Source organism: Cavia porcellus, unplaced genomic scaffold (assembly GCF_034190915.1).
Source record: "Cavia porcellus strain 051 isolate PalLab524CR breed Dunkin Hartley unplaced genomic scaffold, mCavPor4.1 scaffold_21, whole genome shotgun sequence".
Taxonomy (NCBI): domain Eukaryota; kingdom Metazoa; phylum Chordata; class Mammalia; order Rodentia; family Caviidae; genus Cavia; species Cavia porcellus.
This window is the reverse complement of record NW_026947504.1, coordinates 40098586-40115030: the sequence shown is the minus strand read 5'-3', so window position 1 is coordinate 40115030 and position 16445 is coordinate 40098586. Positions and strand designations below refer to the sequence as shown.

Genomic DNA, 16445 nt, shown 5'->3' with positions numbered 1-16445 from the left:
CAAAAGAGAACTCTGCATTTAAAAAATTAATTTTTTAATTGTGCACAGTAACCATGCCTCTTTTTTGCTCTGGGGAGAGGGAGAATCCTAATTTTATCTCCCACAACTATTTAATTTAGCAGCATCTGTGGAAAAAATAATCCAAAACAGATATAGTTAGTGTCTATGCTTTTACATAATCTAGAAATGTAAGAAAAGATTGGTGAATCATCGCCTCTTACTTACAGCTCCCCAGTTCTTTCTTGACATCAAAGAATTTCCCTTCCTGCATCTCAGGGAAACAGTCTCGGGGAGTCTCTAGGCAGATGTCTGCAATTTTTTTTGGCTGTCTACCTTCCTACACTCTGATTGTCTGTTCTGTACATGCCAGGCACTTCATCTTCCTCAATTCTCATCACCACATTCTCAATTTAAAATGACTTCTGCATATCTGGTGGGGTACTCCTTCCCCGCACCCCAATTCAGAAAGTGCTCTCAGAATAGAAATTTGAGACCATGGCAGGGTTTATATTATGTATTTCCCTTCTCTCAGGAGTAACAATTCTATCCCACTTCTTTTTAAAAAAATAAAAACAGACATTGTGCCACTTTTTTCTAACTTTCTATTGCTTAATAAGATTACAAGTCAAGTACTGTCGGGGTCGCTCCCGGCCGGCAGGAAAGACACACGACAAAGTCTGGCGGTGTGCAACCTTGCCTTTATTTGTCTCCGCGTGGGCCCCGCGAGGCCTCCGCTCTGTCACCAGCCCTTTCTCGCCGGTGGACTTTCTCTGTCTCTCTCTGTGCTTCCTCTGTGCTTCTCTCTTGTGGCGGGAGAGGCATTTACTTTTATAGGGTAACAGTGGCCAATCAGTTCAAAGCGCGCGATGCGGGCTGATTGGCTAACATCAGTTGTTGCTAGGCAGACTATCTTACAGAGCGGGTTGTTTAAGTCGCCAGCGCAATCAGGGGGCAGGAAGCAGGCGCCAACTTGACTCACTCGATGGGAGGGGCAATCTAGCTCAGGCTCCGCTCCCACCCACAGGCCCTACGTCCGCCAAGCAAGGCGACCGGTGTCGGCCGCGGCTCCCAACATCTCCCCCTATTTTATTTACTTTGAATGAATGTATGCATCGCAGCCCGCCCTGGATCGAGTGCAGAGGCTTATGCCCTGTGTTGAGGCCCACCGTAGGCCCTTGGCTTGGACCCTGGTCGGCCGCCCCCGGGTCCGCCAAGGCCTTGAGACCCTCGTCCTTTTTCCAGGGCCAGGAGTGAACTGGACGGAACCTGGATGCACATAGGCATGCACTCATGCCCCTCCGTGTGATCCCCTCGGAGAGGCATCTAGATCTGGGCAGATTCTAGTAATCCAGCGGCTTTCGTGCGCCATGGGGTAGGGCCTGGCTTAGGTCGAGTCGTGCTGGGGAGGCACGCTCTTACCCGTCATTGACTCACCTACCCTGCTGTGTACTGTCAATAGGGAAGGAGTGCGGAAGACCCGCCACACCTAGACCCAGTCGTAGGCCAGTCGAGCGAGCCATGCGTAAGCCTGGGGGTCATTGTGCCCATCACGGGCTGCTGCCAGGGCCGCATGGGCAACCAGGCGTACTTGACGCCGGGCCGCCGCAAGGCGCCCATTAATAAATGATGTGACCCATCGGAGCAAGCATGGTCCTATAAGTAAGAGCAAAAGCAAGGAGCACAGGGGACCTAACAATGGTAAAACATAGGGGAGCAAGCCATTCCAGGCTCCCCAAAAAGGGATTGTCCTGCAGTTCTTTTAGGGCTCATCTTGTTGTTGGGTCTGCGGTTGGCCTCTGGTGGAACAGGCCTGATCTTCAGTCGAGGGACTTGTCGCGTCAACCTCTCTGGGACCCACAGTGGTTTTCGTCCCGGTTCCTGCAGAAAAACACAAACCGCGCCTCGGTTCCAGCTAACCACCGGATCCGGGCCCATCCATTGTCATGCCATAGATAACCGCGCCTTTGGAGGCAGGCCTTGGCTTACTCCCCCTTTTTTTTTTTTTTTATTTTTTTTATTTTTTTTATTTTTGGTCTTTTTCGTTTTTTTTTTTTTTTTTTTTTTTTTTTTAATCGGTACCAGGGATCAAACTCGCGATTGCCTGCTTACAAGGCAGGCGCTTATGCCGCTGAGCTAAATCCCCAGCCCCGTTTCCTCGACCGGCGTTTTTCTCAGCCTGCTCGGCAGAGTAGCCGCCCATGAAAATACCGTCCGCCCCGCAGCGCAACGTCATAGGACGGCGGTCGCGACAGAGTGGAACGGGGCGTCACTTCCTGTGCCGGCTGAGAGAAGGGAGGGTTCCCTGTAGCGGCCTCTCGGCGGGGAGCCGCTTCTGGAGAAGAGCTCCAGGGCGGAGCGGATGGCTCTCTATCTCCTCCCCGCCAGAGAGCGCTCGGGGGCCCTTTTTCCTCTCTCTGCTTTTTTCGAGCGGCGCACGCACACAATTCGCGGCGCAACTCGGCATAGGAGTCAAGGCACGCATGTATCATTTCCCACAGGGGGCGAATAGCCGGCGAAATATCGCCTCCCAATTCCGCCGAGGCGAGGTCCCCGCCTAACTTGTCCCATGACGGCAGGTTTAAATGCCCTGTGGGTAAAAACCATGGAGCCACCCTATCTACCTCTGCTATGAATAGTTTCAGTGTTTTTTGACCTACCCTGAGGTCTCTAGCTTTTAAAAGCTTCCTAAGGGCCTTTACCAAGGGCCGCGCCTCTGCGCTCGGTAAATTACCCATTTTTAACCTCTAAGGGCTGTTACTCACCGAGTGTGACTTAAAGAACCCGTCACCTACGCGTGAGCCTGAGGGGAGTCTAAAAGCCCTGTAGGTGCGCGCCACTCAGAGCCCAGGCTTATCCCCAACTCACCTGTCCGGCAGCACCACGCTGGAGCGTTGCACACCACCGCCGTGTCTCGGGGTTGATCAGTCCCCGTGCGGGTCACCAAATGTCGGGGTCGCTCCCGGCCGGCAGGAAAGACACACAACAAAGTCTGGCGGTGTGCAACCTTGCCTTTATTTGTCTCCGCGTGGGCCCCGCGAGGCCTCCGCTCTGTCACCAGCCCTTTCTCGCCGGTGGACTTTCTCTGTCTCTCTCTGTGCTTCCTCTGTGCTTCTCTCTTGTGGCGGGAGAGGCATTTACTTTTATAGGGTAACAGTGGCCAATCAGTTCAAAGCGCGCGATGCGGGCTGACTGGCTAACATCAGTTGTTGCTAGGCAGACTATCTTACAGAGCGGGTTGTTTAAGTCGCCAGCGCAATCAGGGGGCAGGAAGCAGGCGCCAACTTGACTCACTCGATGGGAGGGGCAATCTAGCTCAGGCTCCGCTCCCACCCACAGGCCCTACGTCCGCCAAGTAAGGCGACCGGTGTCGGCCGCGGCTCCCAACAAAGTACCAATTCCCCAGTTACTAATTCTATTCCAGCACTGTAAGAGTAGATGTTCCTTCTTTGTGTGTTCTTGAAGAATTTCTGAGACAGTTACTTAGAAACTATTAGGCTTTAAATTGTATAGGAATAGAGCTGAAACTAATTATATACATAAAATAGGATAAAATTATGTGACAGTTATCCTGAAGCATAAATGCTTTGTGCTTTCATGAGACAGAGACTGAAGTCTGCAGGTGCATTTCAGGGGAACACATAAGCCCGGAGTCTTAATTTCTTTTTTTTTTTCACCACTGAGACAAAATACTTAACACCCAAAGTTAAAGCAGGAAAGGTTTATTTTGGCTGCCAGTTTGCAGTCCACTTTGGGCTGGCTCCAAGGCAGCAGGATATGACAGAGAGTCATCAAAGAAGAAAACAATCCATGCCAAAGCAGGGGAGGCAGAAAGCAGTAAGCAGCAAGCAATGGCGGCGGCGGCAGCAGGAGTCTCAGCAGCTGCCTGCCTCTTGCTTTTATCCAGTCCGGGCTAGTTGCCTTTTGGGATATGCCACCCACACCTAGGGTGGCCCTCCTTAATCTCAGTGTCACACACTCAAGCCCAAGATCATATCCTTAATTCTAGTATCACATGCCTGAGACCCAGCCACCTCTAAAAGGCCCCACCTGTGACCTCTTGAGGCCTTGGGGAGACGTGTAGATACAAGCCACAGCAGCCAGCATGTCTGAGGGAAAGTCAGGGAGGTGAATGAAGCGCCATAGGGGAAGCATCGGAGGAGCCATGCCAGTTCTTTAAAAATGTGACTCACAGTCAAACTTTTGGGGAAACTGTCAGACTGATTTCTCTGATGCTTTATGGTGCTTCCTAGTACATTTTTTAGACCTAAATAAAGTACAATTTTCCCTTGGTATCTGAGACTGAATCCTAGACCCTAATAGGCACCAGAATCCACAGGTACTCAAGTCTCTTACGTAAAATACAGTATTTGCATGGAAGATATGTACATCCTCCCATATGCTTAAATCATCTCTAGACTACTACTAGTATCTGATATGTTGAAAGGGCTAAATAAACTCTTTTTATAAAGAAAAATTTGTAGGTGTGTAATTCAAAAGCAAGTTTTAAAACAGTTTCAACCTGAGACTGGCTGACTTTTTAACCCCAGAAAGTGCAGATTTAGGGAGGGTTGTGATGATGTCTATCCTCCTTTAGAGGAGGACCTCTAATATTTTACTAACTATAAAATAGAATAAGTGGGAGCTTATTTCCTTTAGTTACGTGACTGGAGCCATCTGAGAGATATGTGAACAGCTCAGAAGGGACAGGTGAAAACTGAGGCTTGATCAGGGCAGAATTTGTTTCCATTGTGTCTGTTTGACAGTTAACTAGGACTGACTTAATAGAGCAGGAAAAGTGAGAGGGAAAAAAAATCACTCCTTTTTTATTTAAAAGAACATAGAAAAGAAAAGCAAAAAGCAAAAAAGATAAACACACAAACAACAAACACAAAACAATAACAACATAGGCTTTCAAAACAAGATGACAGGAATTTAACAATGGTTGTTATATTTCATATTGTTACCTTCAAGAGTTGCTAAGATTACCGCATACACGCATGCAAAACTCTGATCATATGAGTGTTAACTTTTGTTTTCTGAGAACTAATAGAATTAGTATCATGTTCATCTTAGCTAGTATATATATATATATATATATATATATATATATATATACATACATACATATTCCTTTATTCCTCCTTTTCCTCTTTGAGCAGTTTCTTACCCATACAGAATATTTATTGTAGATTTTGGATCTTACTTGCTGTTTCATTTTCGTATACTAGGGAGATAGTATGGTATTTACACGTGAGTCTGACTTATTTCACTTATGAGTATGGTCTCGACCGGCACCCAATTACTTATAAAAGCCTTGATACAATCTTTCTTTATGTCTGAGTAGTATTCCATTGTATAAAAATACCACATCTTTTTTTTTTATCCATTTCTCAGTTGATGGGCATTTGAGTTGTTTCCAAGACTTGCCTATTACAAATTGTGTTGTTATGAACATGGGATCACATGCATGAATGTGGTATGATGTTTTCAGTTCTTCTGGGGAAATGCTCAGAAATGGGATAGCTGGATCAAATGGAATCGCTAATCCTAGCTTTTTGAAGAATCTCCACACTGATTTCCACAGTGGTTGCACCAGCCCACACTCCCACCAACTGTGAAGAGTTCCTTTTCCCCCACACCTCTCCAGCATTTGTTATTAGTTGATATCTTGATCTTGGCCATTCTTTCTGGAGTGAGATGGAATCTTGGTGTTGTTTTAATTTGCATTTATTGAATGGCCAGTGATGTTGAACATTCTTACATATGTTTATTTGCCATATGGGGTTCATATGGGTGTTTTGTCATTAATTTCCAATTTTATTGCACTATAGTCAGATAATATGCATGGGATTATTTCAATTTCTTTGCATTTAGTTAAGCATGTCCTGTATGCTAATATATAATTTTGAGAACAACTAACAAGAATGTGTATTTTACTCTTGTTGGATGGAACAGTCTGTCATGTATGCTTAGTCCATTTGTTCACAATTTTGATTCAGTTCTGTTGTTTCTTTGCTGAGTTTTTATTTGGTTGATCTGTCGCTTTGTGCCAATGGGATGTTAAGGTTCCCCATTTAAGTACATTATTGCTTATTTGATTTTTCACGTCTATTAAGATTTGTCTTGCATAGTTGGGTGCTCACATATTTGGTGCATTTATATTTATTATTTTAATCTCTTCCTTTTGTAGTTTCCCCCGAACAAATATGTAGTGACCTTCTTTAGCTCTTTTGATCATTTTTGGCTTAAAGTTCACATTGTCTGCAAACAGAATAGCTACCCTTGCTTTTTTCTAGGTTTCTGTCACATGGAGTATTGTTTTCCATCCTTTGAGTTTTAGTCTATGAGTACTGTTTTGAGTTAAGTATGTTTCCTGTACCCAGCATATTGTTGGGTTTTGTTTCATAATCCATCTGCCAGTATGTTTCTTTTTATTGGTGAGTTGAGGCCATTTACACTGATAGGTATAACTGATATGTACTGACTTAATTGTAATGTTATTTTTCTGCAGGGCAAGCAGTGTTTGCCCTGCTTGGTGGTTTCATTGTGCTGTTGTTCTTAGAACTGTAATCATCTTTGTCTCTTTCTAGAATATCTTTAGGTACTCTTTGTAGTGTTGGTTTGATGATCATGAATTTCTTCAGTTGTTCTTTGTCATGAAAGTATCTTATTTTTCCATCAATTTTGAAAGATATTTTTTCAGGGTACATCAATCTGGATTGGAAGTTTTTTTCTTTTAGAAGTTGAAATGCTTCACTCCAAGTCAAAAAACTAGAAGGTTTATGTTGAGAAATCTGATGTGATTCTGATCAGCTTTCCTTCAAAGGTGATCTGTTTCTTTTATGTGACAGGTTTTAGCATTCTGTTCTTGTGCTAAGTTTCAGGGATCCTATTTGTTGTATATCTGCATGAAGATTTATTTTAGTTATGGCTAATTAGGGTTCTATATGCCTCACTTATCTCTATAGCAGATTGTTTTCTCATGCTTGGAAAATTGTTTGCTATTATTACTTTATCTTATATCATTTGTGTTGACCTCTCTTTTTTAAAAACCTATCAGTCTTATATTGTTTCTCTTTGCATCATTTTGCAGCTGTTGAACTGTTGTTTCCTGGTTGCTTGTTATTTCGGAGAGATCTTTTCTTTTGTGATCATAAGCTTACATTCTGCCTTCAAGGTCTGAGAGTCTATCTTCAGTGCAGCTTCATTCAGGCAGTGTTGCCTGCTTGAGTTAGAATTTTTAATTTCCTGAATATTCCTTTTCATGCAATCTAATTCTGCCTTGTATTGTTCATTCAAAGGTTTCCATCGTTTTCTTATGTATCCTCTATTTTTTTTTACCTAGATCTTCTTTAGATAACTCAGCATTTCTTTGATAACATTTGTCATTTCTTTTTTACTTGAGAGATTATTTCTGATCTGATTTCCTCATAGCTTCATGGAGTTTTTTATTTACTTCAGTTGCTATCATTTCAGAAAGTTCAGTTGTGCAATTTCCAGTGGGTTCCATTTCCCTGTTTGTTCTCAGTGGGATGGAGGACTGAGACTGCATCTTGCTCTTCCATTTTGTCATTTTCTTCTGGGACCTGTGAGGCTGACCAGCCACCTTCTCTATGGATCGCACTGGGCTTCTGGGTTGAGCAGAACTTTGATCCTCACTGAAGTGGCTAACTATGCGAAACCCTGAACTATAGCACCAGGGTCTTGTGCTGTGATGGACAGAGCTCAAAATCTTTAGGACCTCTTGGTTAGGCTGTTCACTCTCTGATAGTAGGCCCCAGGGCTCTGGGCTGGGCAGGGCTCAGAACTTGTGGAGACTGTATGGCTGGCCAAGCATTCCCTAGATTGATTGCTCTGGGACATTGGGTTGGGCAGAGCTCAAATTCTCTATTCAGCAAGCAGGGATGCACCCCTGGAGTGTGGCACTGGGCCAGGGCCTTGGGCCTGGCTGAGTGGATTTCAGAACCTCCAAAATCCATTTGGCTTACTAGGACAGACCTCAGGAGTGTGGGGCCAGGGTCTTGCACCTGGCTAGATAGAGTTCAGAACCTCTGGGACCCAGTCTCTCCTTTTATCAAATCTTTCAAAACAAGCCAAACACTAGCCCAGTGAGGGTGCCCTGACTCATTCTGACCTCTTCCTATCTTTGGTATTTCATCTATCTTTCCATTTTATTCCCACTATGATACCTGTACATTATTCCAAAGCTTTAACTGTATAATTTTACAAAATCAATCAATACTATAAAAAATAAATATACCCACCAAGAATAGGCTTTGTTTTCTCTCAAAAACCTTTGTTATTTATTTAGTAAATGATAACTGAATTTTTCAGGCAATCCTAATAGTCTTTTACCAAGGCATATTTGACAAAGTATTAATTTGTCCTTTTAGTATCTTTATCCTTTAATGTGGGAAAATGAATAGATCTTTTATAAGTTGCTTTTATTTTGAACTATAAGGGATTGTGATTGACAGAACACAATAATAATAACAAGAAAAAATCCAGGAGTTGATCTCCACTCTAAGTTTCTTCCCATAGCTACCTTAATTATCTTCCTGAAAAATGAATTTAAGTCAGTCATGTCACTCACTGGCTTGAGGACTTCTGACGTTTCCCTGTGTGTCCTGATGGATACACCAAATAAAACATGCTGGAGAATATAAGGTCTATTGCAGTTTCTTCCTGGTTTCTAATCCCCAACACCATTTTTCCACCTTCTTCTCTTTTGAAGCTTCAATTAGACTGAAATCACCTCTCACCATGACCAAGTAAGGAGACCCTGTCAAGACACTATGCCTTTGTTTGGGCCATTTCATGTACCTAAGGGGCCGTCTCTGAAGGGCTCTGAGTGCTCTGGTTGGAGTTGTGGCTCATTCTTTCTCATATCATTCACTCTCTGTGTAAGTCACAAACTCTGATGAGTACATCCCAGTTAGCACCAGAAAGTCTGTCTGGTTAACACAACTGCCCAAGCCTTGATGCTTTGATCATCTATTCTGTTGAAAAATAAAAAATTCCTTCTCTTTCCAAGTTTCTACCCTAAAAATCCCTATAAATTCTCTTTCATTTAGGACTTGAAAGTCTTCTAGGCTCCACCAAATCACAGGAGAGGAAGAGTGTCAATTTTATGCTTTAGAGCAGCACTCACTACAACTCTCTGCAGTGATGGAAATTTATCTTCCCTTCCAATGTGATTGCCAGTGGCCAGAAATGGCTGCTGAACACTGAATATATGATTCATGTGAGAGACAAGCAGCTTTAAGATTTTTCAATCTTAATTAATTTAAATATTGTTTAAATAGATATATTTGGCTAATAGACAGGGTTGTTCTAGAATCCTCACAGATCTACAGACCAACTGATAGTTCTACTACCCAAGAAATATTTATAATAAAGAAATTAAATAAAAGAAAGAGAAAATAGGAATTATGAAATTAAGGAGTAAGAGTATATTATTGCTGGAGTATTTTGTATTTCTACTTCTCAGAAATTGATTACATAAAATTCAGCATACATAAATTTGTATTAGTTGTCACTTTGCTTAAGTGTTCTCTAGCCTTCATTACACAAGTTCTGCAACCCTAGAAACAAATCTTAATTTTGTGTTTTGTTAATTATTTCCTTAGAACTTTATGAGTATCCTGCACATAGAGAACATGTATTAAATAATGGCAAGCTAGTGGTTAAACTAGTCAGTAAAATATTAGCAGTAATTACCTTAATGAAATATATAAAAATAAAACAATCATTCCTAAATGAATTATTGGCTTTCATTATCATTATAATAAGCAAGGCAAAATTCAGTTCAGAGGTTAAACTAAAATTATGGGTACCAAACAGACCTTGGTCAAGTTATTCAATCTAAGTTTCACAATATCCTATTTTGGAACATGAAGTTAATAAAATGTTCAACCCAGCAAGAAAACTCATAGAAGGCCTTAGTTTAGTGTTTAGCATAGGGTAACTATTTAAATATCAGTTGCTACTGTTACTGTGATGATCATTATATTGTTTTAGTAGTATTCTCATTTATGTAGAATTTTAGTTGACAAAGCACTTTTAGGACACAATCTTAATTGATTTTCTTATTAGCTTTCAAGGCTGCTAGAATTGCTTCCCCCATCATGAAAATTAATGGAGGTTGGGAGATTTTAGCAACTTGTCCAATACCAACAGGCAGCAGCTGTCTACAGGTTATAAACTATACACAGTCTACCGTATAATACTGCCCATGTTGCCTTTCTAGATATGCTAAGGAATTCATTTCTTCATCTTCAAATTGTGCAATCTAATCTAGGTTTTGCAAATGTTTCTGTTTCCCAGGCATGCTGTCTTTCTAAGATTGCTTGCCTTTTTAGTGACATACGTGTATTGTTTCTTACGCACTACACGAGCAGTACTTCATAATATATGGCAAATGGCTTGTAAAAGCATTAGGAAGTTTTCAAACTAGTCTTGTCCATCCCCAAGAACAAACACTTAATGACCGGCCTCTGAAGAGCCAAGCCAGCGTCTGAATCTGAAACTCGACAAATGTGTCTTTGTTCAGTAGATCGCGACATCACTCATAAAAACTCTTAGATATCTGCCAAGAGCCTTTTCTATATTGTACCTTACAAGCAAAAGACAAAGGACTTTGGATAATTATACAAAGCATGATTTCTACATTTGTTTACTCAGGACTCCTTTCTGTATTTTTTTTTTTTTAGTCTCAGCAGGACTTTAATGGGAGTTAATTGGAAGGTGGAAAATATAAGACTTGGAGACCTAGACACCCAATCCATGCTCAAAGAAGTATTTCTGCTAATGGATATTAGGTGGTATTATGAATTTACTTCTCTTTTTAATTAGGCAAAGTATGAATATGTGGTTAAAGAAATGCAAAACTCCATGACTACTTTCATTTTACTTCATCAAATCAACTATGATATGGCCAAATAGCATGGCATCTTTTATACCCCAATGAATATGAATCTCTTTATCCTGTAAAATATTGGTCATGGGGTCAAACATTTCACATTTGAGCTTCTAATTAATAAATGTGAAATAAATCACAAATCTCTAGAGATAGCTATATGACTATGAGCAACTCAACTCCTTCATCTCTTTCTGTACCTGCAAAACAGGTTGAAGAAAACACCAAAGAATCAAGTATATGCTGTGATTGTGGACATTATGCAAGAATTATTTTACCTCTGAAAAACTTTAAGTAGAACAGTACTACTGGGGCTTCTAACAGCAATCATATTCTAAAATACTATGTCATGAGGATTTTTCAGAAGATAGTCGTGTTACTGTTGGCTGGGTTCTCTGCAGAGAATTCTGGCTATTGAGGATTTTTCTTTGGTATCCTGCTAAGAAAAGTCTCCCATGTGGCAGGTAGATTGTGCTCCCTCTGATGGCAGGGCATTCTCTGGAGACCCTGGCGGTCTCAATGCAGAGTTCCTGGAGCTTGTAGCTCAGTTCTGGATAGACACTGCTGGTGAAGTGATGACAAACATCGACTCAGAGCTGCTAACAATTGGCCCCTGTTTCCCTGCTGATTTCTTGAACTGTCCTAGGCATCTTTACCAGGGCTTTCCTATTACATCACTATGAAAATCAGTGTAGAGTCATTGGGAAAGAATTCTATCCTGCCCATAATAGATTTGTGACATGCATTAAGATATTTAAGAAATGTTTCTAAATTGTTTGTTAAAGTAGTATGTGGTATGGTTGGTATGATTTTAAAATAAATTTCACAACTTTTAATCATTCCTGACTTTGTTAAATGCAATGAGTTTTGAAAGACAAGACTCATGTTACTTGACCTGCTCATTTTCAAAGATTTATAGATGTGGTTTTTGTTTTGCTCATTATGAATATTGATTGTTCTGCTCTTCCTGAGCTAGAAAATAACAATCTTACACTTTATCTAGGTTGTTCTCCATTTCCTAAGATATAGTCAGTTATTTTAATGCAAAATGCACTGAGTTTTCTTAATAATGAAAGCATTTTGTCATACTTTTTCTATACTCTAGTTTGAGTTCTGGTCACTTGGCCAGGAAATTTTTGCCTTTCTGTAGCACACACTCTTGCATAAAGAAATCAGTTAGCAGGGCAGTTAAGAAAATGTGAGTGCTGCCTGATAAAATCAATGTTCTAGAAAAGAAATACAAAATTAGGAAGTGGTCTATAAAACTGCTTCTGAAAATACTATGTGCAAACTCATGGAGAAGGACCGAGATGTTCAGTGACATCTCTAGAATTTTCCTTTCAAGCATGTGTACAAAACGGAAAGAACTCTTACGTCTTGGTGATAGATGTGGCTTCCTGTCCACCAACACTGCCAAAATGACTCTCTTGTGTGCAGAAATTGAAGCTCCCAGTCTTCCTGGATCAGAATTCACAGCAATGCTGCCCTCCGACCTGAGAATACCATTCCCAACATGAGCAACAGAACTTCTGCCCTGAGTTATATTACCAGTAATACATATGGATTTTCATTGATTCCTATTTATCCTTTTGTTTCTGCTCTATGACAAATGGTATAAATTTATGAAAACATTGGAGAGACAAGTGTCTGCTCTCATCCTGAGGTAAAACAAAATTTATACTGCAAAAAGATATAACATTTGTGCCCTTACAGTCACCAACAATTTTTCCTTACAATCAAAGCTAAGTGGACAAGGGTATTGGAAAACAAAATTCAAGTTTTGTTGTCACAGAAATCTGGTGATAAGCATAGTCATCAGCGGTTGACCCCATCATTCTCTGGAGTGGAAATGCAGGCAAAAAAAAAAAAAAAAAAAAGTCCCATGTCAAAGCCAGAGAATGCTTTTGAGTTCTTCTATTTTTGTAAATATTACATGATATATTATATATAATGCATTTGGGTTCTTCTATTCTTATAAAATTATCAAAGGCTGGAATAGTGCCTCTTTTTTATATTTTAACAACAGCTTGCTATTCATAAAGTACTTATATACATTTTATTGAATTTTCTGGCTGTTTTACTTTTTCTAGATCCTAATATTTTTCTTCTAGCCAAAATTCATTTATATTATGAAATATTTGCTGCTGGAATTTGATCTCCATGTTTTTATTTTATCTGTATAAAATATGATTCGTATTTATGTTCCTCAATTGATATAAATAGGAAATATACACAGCTGTATATTTCCTACTTGTATATATATGCATATGTACATATATATACAAATGCACATGCATGGGAAATAAGTCAGATTTTAGTAGTAGAACTTTAAAAATGTTTTGAATTACTTACAGACTCTTGAAGATATTGAGTTCAAAATTACTTTTTAAGCACTAAAGGCATATTATCTTTTAATTGAACATAATAAATGAAAATAAAATAAAATTCATACAGTAAATTGATTTTAATTACAATTGACATAATTATTAGATTATGTAATTATGAAAATAAGTAAAATAAAATTCATACAGTAAACTGATTTTAATTACAATTGACATAATTATTAGATTATGTGACCATGTAAAGTAAATTTAATTATAGTGAGTTTTCACATATTATTTATGCATTTATAAGTAATTAAATGTGAATATGTAACTTGAATATCAGAGAATGATTTATTTCTCAAATGACTTACTTGTTTTCTTTTTATGTTCTCCATAGTTTATGATAGGAGAAAGACTTGTAAACCTATTTTATGACATGTAAAAAGGAAATAAAGAACTGAAGAAGACAGGTGAGGGAGAGGATGCAAGAGACACAGTGCATACCTGTCCTGGCTCAGTCTCTTTCCCTGCTTCCTTCCCCGAAAGCTCCTTAACACTCCTGTGTTGAGATTCTTGATTCATCACAGCCTGAATTGTTGAGGCAAAGAACGCTTTCCCTTCTCTAGACTGTTTATTCAGTAGATTCTTTGTTCCATATACACATGTTCCATATACTTATGTATTGAGGAGAACCTCTAATGTTTCAGGGATTGATGGAGAAAAATGCTAAGAGGCAGAGAGGTCCTGAAAGCTGAGACACCAAAATCCTATGGGTACCAGTAGCAGTGATAGCACAGTGCTAACCATCCATGTTTGTTGATGTTGGGATCCATCTCAGCCTTCCAGTCTGAGAAACCTTGTTGCACCTTCCAGGCTTCAAAGAGAAGAACCAAATAGTTTACTTCAGGTCCAAATGCTTCAGCAAGTTAGTAAAGAGTGTGTCCACCAAGGAGAGTTAATGATGCAGGGACACAAGCTGTTCCTAACTTCCAAAGAGTTTAGAGGAAATTCTAAACTCTAGAAGACAGATACCACCACATTGTCTTAGGAAAGGTGTGAATTATCTGAGCTCCAAAGACAAAGGAGAATTTATATACACTAATCCAGGAGGAAAACAAATCTCACTAGTAGGATTTGAGTCTCTGAATCTCCCTAAACACCATCCTCCATTGTTGGGGATTGGCTTGTGCCCCATCTTTATTGGTGTTAAGCGATCACCACAAGAGCTGAGAGCTCTCCAAAACCTACAGAGCTACTTCTGCAGGGCACAGCCCTGTGGTTAGACCCGCCATGTGACTGTACTGCCCTGACCCTTACCTTGGCCAAACCTCTGTGCTGGAAGATGAAGTAGACCACCAACAACAGCAACAGCCACTTCTAGTCAGCTGCTCTTTATATCTCTGACCGTTTACTCTAACTTTAGCTATTTTTGTTCAGTTTTCCTTAGTTCTTAGAGCCTAGCATTGACCTTTGCTCTTGCCCTAAATGTTCACCAAACCATCAGATATTTTTGGAGGTTCTTGGACCCTGTCTTCCCTTTTCCATTGGTCTTGCTTACCTGGTTTTGCTGTCCTCTGTGTTTGAGGTCACAATAGACAGTAACTGCCTCCTAAGAACCCTCACCTTTGTCCTCTTCCTCTTCCCAGCCTCATAGCCGAGGACACACTCATGTGTGCAAAGACCACTTGAACAGAGAGCAGGGAGGGGAAGTGATGCAGCCCTAACAAGGTCCCTGAGACCACTGACAATGATTTCTTTTGGTCGGGCTTGGTTTGGTTTGGTTTGATTTTTAATCCAAAACAGTTAAACAGTGCCAAGTGGGCACTGACTACACCGACTAGATATCTATGTTAACTAGATTCCATGATAAAGCACAACGATTCTAATAAGTTTTAACTAAGATTCCTAACTATCAAGGTCAAGACATCCAGTGCCAAGTTTCTATACCCCTGTACCAACTCCAAACTAGAAGGTCTTGTGGATCAGCAAAGAAAGGGGTAAAAATCCCTCTCTGCTTTCCTTATCCTGTCACCACTTTATAAATTTAAAAGAGTTAAAGTAGAAGGATAAGGAAGTCAGATTCTGATTGGTAGTGACTAAATGGCTGTTTATCTGACTCAACTCAGCCTGAGTCAGATAAAGGAACCCTTAGGACTCCAGGGCTATGAGAGAGCTAAAAGAACTCCACCTATGTTCTCTGGACTTTTGAAGGCTGGGACAGTGATGCCTAATTCCTTTCTGAGGAGCAGAAAGACAGAAGGCTTTGCCTTGGCCTGCCTGCCACTGCATTCAGCGAAAGAGGTTTTGGGAGAAAACTTCTCACTAAAGACAGTAGGCATAGGCCCATTGGTTCCCCATACAGAAAGCCACCATAAGAACTACCTACTGGAATCCTGGATGCAGTAGGCCACCAGATGCCCAGAATCAAGAAAGAAACAGACAATGTGCCCTCATGGGAGAAGAGTTAACAATCTGCTTGATTGACTCTGAGGAGCATCAGTATGGGACTCATCTGGCCTAACTTAGCAATAACACCTTTCCTCTTCTAGTCTCTCCCACTGCAATCCCTGAGGAATCCACAGTGGTCACTGAAGAATGTAGTGGGGTAACAGGAAAGCTGAAGACTAAGACTATAAATTAGAAAAACTACCAGTCTTGGATCAAATATGAAGCTTTTCATAATTACAGTGGACTGTCTATTTCAATTATGAAAATGACATTGTTCTTAGGACCAAACATGGCCAGAATATTTTTAAGTAGCTGTGTGATCTAAGGAACCACAGCATTTGGGGTTTCATTTATAGAGTGTAAATGAAGCTATTCACAGGAAGAATTTGAAGGCAAGATGTAGAAAAAAATGAAGCTGCTTACTGCTGGTTGTAACTGAATTCACCTGACATCAGTGTAGCGGATGAATAAGTAGTGAATTGTTGAGTGAATGAATCAGTGTAAGCAAGGAAATAATTGCAGATTCAATGTTATAACTCACTTTGACTCAGGACACAGTTACCATAAATTAGGTTTTAAAAATTATCTTCACTTGCCTTTTCTAGTTTTAAACCAAATCAAAATTCTGGCTACTATATATTTACCATTTAAGATAAGTATTCTTTTCCACACAGTGACTAGTTGTGTCTTACGCTTTCCTTACTTCGTGTGCATTTCATTCATGTGCTCACAGATCAGGACAATTTGTTTCATGT

At 40.4% G+C, this 16445-nt stretch overlaps 1 protein-coding gene and 1 long non-coding RNA gene across 5 annotated transcripts in view; one reads left to right on the top strand and one right to left on the bottom strand.

The window, feature by feature from the left end:
* Stard13 (StAR related lipid transfer domain containing 13) overlaps positions 1–16445 on the top strand; it is a 501526-nt gene that overhangs the window by 231140 nt on the left and 253941 nt on the right. The window lies entirely within an intron of this gene.
* On the bottom strand, positions 679–13237 carry LOC134471978 (uncharacterized). Its single transcript, XR_010041782.1, has 2 exons — positions 2866–13237; positions 679–1878 (listed from the first exon to the last, which is right to left on the bottom strand). It is a non-coding gene; the product is annotated as an uncharacterized LOC134471978 (long non-coding RNA).